A 6,222-nucleotide genomic window follows, 5' to 3' on the forward strand; every position below is an offset into this window, starting at 1 on the left:
ACTAGCAAGTTAAACAACGAGTGCTTGTTTGGTATGAAATTTGGTTCACAGGAGTTGGGTATTTCAAAAAAGGAAACTTACATAACACACAGGTGAAATATTTTCCTTATTGAACTTAAACAGATAATAAGTTACGAATGTGAAAAAAGGTTCGTATGTACGTTAACAATTTGTAATGTGACACTGCGAGAACGTAGTTCGGGTCAAAATTTTTAAAATTCTAGCACTGTTATATATAACTACTGAATTAAAAGGATTTGAATGGAATAAGAAGTTCCAAATATCACTTGAAGACGTTATTCACAAAGTATCTTTTCATGAAATGGTAACCGAGGCATCATGTTAAAAGTACATTTACAGAATGTTTCAAATTTTATTAAAAGAATCATGACAAATATAAGCGAGGCTTAAATTTCCAAAACTAAATCCGTGCAAGAAGAGGAAAAGACGAAGAAACACAATGTATGTATACCCTCGACCGGCTTTGTTTGAAATCTCCATATAACCTATCCATTTTACATTGTTTTCTTCTAATTTTCAGTTTTTAGACTAAACGAAACAGTTTCGATCTATATTTTGCAAGCAGACTATAACAATCGTTCTTACCTTTAATTAGGGATTAATGCTGATAATAAAACGTTCTTCAAGATGAACAGTCTTTGAAAAGGAGGCGTACTTATCGATAGTTCGCCTGCATGCACGCTGCTCGGGGTACCAATGTTAAAACGTTTAAATAGGTTTAACTTATCTTATCGCATCTTGTAGATCCTAGTGAGTTCAATCTTCTGGTGTCTTTGTTTAACCCATATGTACATGTTCCAATCACAGAAGATATGAGTAAACATTGATATTACAAAAGGTTGTTTTGCTTTTAAGTATATAGTGTACGGTTTATTTGGAAGATGATTAACTTGTTTGTTTGATTTTTGATAATAATTCACTTTGTGATAATTGAATGAGTTTCCTTCCCTATTTCAAATGACATCTGGTCGTATTTTCTTCCCTATACGGAAAACATATCAGCTTGTTACAACAATGTAATCTACCTGAATACGTCCGCAATGATTCGCCATTTAAAGTATTTTAAGTTAACGCTGTATACATATTTCATAAAAAAAATCTAGAAATTACAGTTCAAGTTTAAAATGGAAATTTGAAACGCGATAAATACTTTTGTAGCGTCACTCAAGTTATAAGTTTATTTAAAATACTGCACTTATCATCACCTTCTGAACAATTAAATTGAAATAAAAACAATATATTAATTTTCATAACGCAGATCGTATTGTATTCTGCGCCGTCTTCCTAATTACTGAATGTAAGTTGACTATCACTGCGTCAAAACAGTGAATTTGATGTTCACTATGAACATAGATGGCACAGAAAATATTACATTTGTTTAGTGCTGTAACTTCATATTATACCAACGATATACATGTTATTATGCTATCATTGATTTTAAGAATATTTTAAATTTTGGTTTCGGAAAGGTAGTTGGCCTTTAAAATGATTCCTAACCAGAAAATGGGACATATATCAAACTATTCTGAATTTGCATATTACAGAGTTATCTGCACTTGCGGGTAGGTATTGATTGTGACGTCATATGTTTGCGAGCGTAGCGTCATACGATTCGGAGAAAATGACGTGAATTGCGCTCACAAAATAATGACGTAACAATCGATACCTACCCGCAAGGGAGCTAACTCTGTAATATGCAAAGACGGAATAGCCATGGAGACAGGTATGGTGCTAAATGTTAATACCATCCAGGAGTGATCACTCGGTTATCGGTATCTAACGTGACCTCATCTGGCCTGAATGACGGCACGACAACGCGTCCTGAAGAAGCTGCATCTTGACCAGGTTATGCCGCCATCCCTCTTAAAGTGTGGTTTCCAGTTCAGAAATTGACGACTGTTGAATAATTCCCTCTGAATCTGTCTCTCATATTTACTGTCTATAGGATTCAAGTATGGAAACAGTTTCAACTTTTAGTTAGTTATTGCCTATCCTTGCACAATTAATACGCATTGTCATCCATGCGTATAAATCACCACCAATTGCACTCGCGAATTGCTGCACAATAGGGTCGGTCATTTTGTTCCTATAACGTTTCGCAGTCAGTGTACACAGAAGGCTGTCCGTAAATGACATTAGAAGTAAATATAATAAATCAACTACATAAAAAATATGGTTTCTGTCTGGCAAAATGGATACCCTACAAGTTTAATTTGAGGCAGCTAGGACTTTTGGATACTTTTTTTTGAAGTGACAAATACAAGATGACTGTTTATCAGCTTTTGCATTTTCATGTTCAAAATGCAATTGACAAAATAATATTTACAGTCAGTGGTGAGTTGATAGTATAAACCCCGTTGATTTCAATCAAAGGCTACTCAACTTTATTTATTGGTAGATTGCGTATGTCACGCCCGATTTGGAGCCGCGCGGATGAATTTACGATGTTTCTCATCAGAAACTGTTGGGCATTTTCAGTACTGATCGTAAGTTCGAGGAATATATTACTTACTTAGTCTTACTTAGTTGATACTGAACGCAGGCCGTTTAGGCCATGGACTAAGTTGTTGCTATATGCACACACCAAACCTTCCAACCAATATTTTACTGAACCCTTATGGCCCACTGATCACAATCAAAATGTTAACATTGCATAAGTTGGGATGAACTTCCGGTTGTGACGTCATCAAGATGGCCTTCATCTCGAATTTCACAAAAAAAAGTGAAAAATAGTCATAACATTGACATTTTTCAACCAAACTACAGCACCTAAGCGATATTTTCCATCCGCGCTAACAAACTATTTTGTATTTATCACATACCGGGTACCGTTATTATCATGGCGTTCTTATGATTATTAAACTTCTTCATGGATTACAATTTATGTGATGTTGGTCAAACTATAAGAAAAGAATCGATACGTCATAAATCAGCATAACACATCAAAATTCCTTCATAAAATGATAACACAATGATGGAAGTCACCCTGTCAAAAGCACATATCATAGTGAAGTTTACTGTTTCTTAAAAAACAAAGTGTGTAGTTTGAGAAGGAAAAATGTGCAAGTGCATTATATATAATTTAAGTAAGATACACAAATTGTGTGAGGTACATTATCTGTATTGTCCATTCATACAAAATATTGTGTAAAGCAAATTGGCTTTATTGTCCAGTCAGGTAAAAAATTGTGTAAGGTAAATTATCTGTATTGTACAGCCAGATAACATATTGTATAAGATACTTTATCTGTAATGTTCAGCCAGGTAAGCGATTGTCTTAAGTATATTATCTGTATTGTCCAGTCAGATAAAATAGTGTGTAAGACACATTATCTGTATTGTTCAGCCAGGCAAAAAAATGTAAGCTACATTAAAACATGGCTGTGATGTCATCTATTGTTATAGCTTGAGATATAGTATGATCAAAGTTTACTATTAACACCTACTACTGTGGAATAGTTACCTTTTGCTGTGGAATAGTTTGTGAATGTGTTAGATTTATCGGTGTAGGAAAGACGCAGTACCCGGAGAAAAACCACCGACCAGCGGTCAGTACCTGGCAACTGCCCTACATTGAATTCGAACTCGCTAACCAGAGATATGGGAGCTTGTGATAATATGTCGAGACATCTTAACCACTCGGCCACCGCGGCCCCATAACATCATACTTGATGACTTTTTTCTGTTACACGTCTGATAGCGGGTCTAGATGTCTTTTGTTAGATGAAGTCGTTTAGACATTTGAAGCATATCAAACCACAAAGAGCAAAGTACCATATCCATTTACCCCTTTGAATAAGATTTAAACAACTTCATATTTCCATGTAACAAGCCTGATGTCGAATTTAAGGTCATCTAATTATCATTCATTTGTTCCATTATATAAAGGTCAAGGTCAAAGAAATGATAAACCACAACGCCGACCGTAGTCATTCTTTATATCAGATTTGGTTATGACAAAAACTAAATAGTTTGTTGGCGTCAAGTCTATATATGATGATTTTAATAAAACGATTAACGTCCAGTTTGGTCCATTCTGTATCACCCAAACCTATATTTTGCATTCAACCAGTACGAGCTTGTAATTTAAAAGAAGGATGACCTTTTAAACATATTCAGCGAATTTCTGTTTATATCCCAGAGAGAGTTTTCCTCCATATTATGAATTCACCATTTAACACCTATCTACAACATATTTGAACTAAGGCTGTTCTGCGCCTATCACAAACAGATTTGAAACTACCGACATCAAACCTTCAAATCAGTCAATCAGTAAGCACCATTGACAACAAAGGTGGTCTACCGAAACAATCAATACACTATTTAAAGTACAACCTATACATAAACTTAAAACATAGTTGTAATGCCATCTATTGTTGTTGCTGTACTTTAACTCACGGATTATCGGAACATTACCTGTAACTGTCCTATATGTTACCCTTTACTGTCATATATGTGACTCTAATATAAGACAGTAAAAGGTATGATATGGGAGAGTTACACGATACGGGTGAGTATATGTCTCCGGGCATAATCCCCTAATTTTGTTAACACACAACACACAATCTGCCAGAATATTTAATTGTTTTTTTTTTAATCCAAATTACGAAAAAATCCCACACAATGAATATGACGAGAATTTAATCCTCTATTGATGCGGAATTAAACATATTCACCGAGTTTCTGTTTATATCCCAGATTTCCCAGTTTTCCTCCTTATTATGAATTCATCATTTAACACCTATCTACAACATTAATTTAAATTTCTGCTTTCTGAAACCTTGCTGTTTTTGTACACCACTTTTAATTTAAAATTTCCAAATCATCTACACTGTAGTTGTAGTTTCACACTTATTTTGGTGTTGTTTCAATAGTATTTCAGAATTTCACCTACATCCCAATGGCTTGTTGAATGAAATTGCACATGGTATAAATAAATCCAAAATTGTCCCTAGAGACACCGAAATTTTAAATCCTCTGAATTCAATTACATTTCTGGGTGCATCAAGTGTTTTGAACTGGCATGAAAATCACTGTTATATGCGATCATTTTAGCAAGACGCTTTCAAACAAACGCCTAAATTGCAAGTCTAGCTTCATATGTCATTTCTTTACCACATCAGACATTGGAAAGAAATGTCCTTTTAGCAATAAAAGTCACTAAAGCCACGTTAATATATCGCTTAAATTGAGAAAGTAATATACCTCCATCACTGTTGGCAGACATGGTGAAAATGAATTTACAGATAGTTGTCCAACCCAAAACCATGCTTCATGCATTCAATTTATGAATGCTATTCATCACATATAACACATGCAAAGGTAATTTTATGTTGCCATTGTCTATATAGCATTTGTCATGGTTGAATGCACATTGGTAGAGTTACCTGGGCTCATAGACAAACTGGCTTATATAAGAAATAAAAGTGTACTTTATTACCGCAAAGACGTGCTATGTTTTAAGTTAGAGGTAAGCCTCAAACTGTACAATGTGTGGGAGAGAGAACAGATCTCGGCTATGACGGGTCTCGATACAGTTCTCTCTCCAACATATTGTACAGTTTTCGGCTTATCTCCATAACATAAATTGTTCAGTCGGAGAGACCGTAGAGAGAAAGTTTTTTTCGCTCTCTCTCGGCTCCGAACTGGACACACATATCTTCCACATCCCTATTTGTTGAGAGAGGTGAACATCACGTGGGGTTAAACTTATATGGTAGGACTATCCTAAGAATATCTTTTTTAAGATTTAATTCCACGTGTGATTACTTTGGTGTATAGTAAATATGTATGATTGGTTGTAGGAAAGAGAAGATAAGTATAAGGCAGATAAAATATAACGATAATAATGTAAGAAACACGTTCAAAAGAAATATGCAGCAGTGTACTCAGTAAAACTTTATACTTTGACTGTCCACTTTGTATCTACATTGTATCTTATATTTATTCACCCATACAATTTAGCAAACTTGTTCATCATTCACATACTATCATTTCTTCACGTATATTTAAACCATGAAGTACAACAGGTGAAATAAAAATCAGTACTAGTAGTATATACTGTTTGAAAGACGAGAATGTTGAAATAAATATAAGATCTTACATGAGTGTTCATTTTATGAGATTTAATGAAACGAGTTTAAGATTTTTTTTTTTTTTTTTTGCGAGCTTTGGCGAGACGAGTTTCTTAAAATCTCGTAT

This window comes from Argopecten irradians, chromosome 13 (genome assembly GCF_041381155.1).
Source record: "Argopecten irradians isolate NY chromosome 13, Ai_NY, whole genome shotgun sequence".
Taxonomy (NCBI): domain Eukaryota; kingdom Metazoa; phylum Mollusca; class Bivalvia; order Pectinida; family Pectinidae; genus Argopecten; species Argopecten irradians.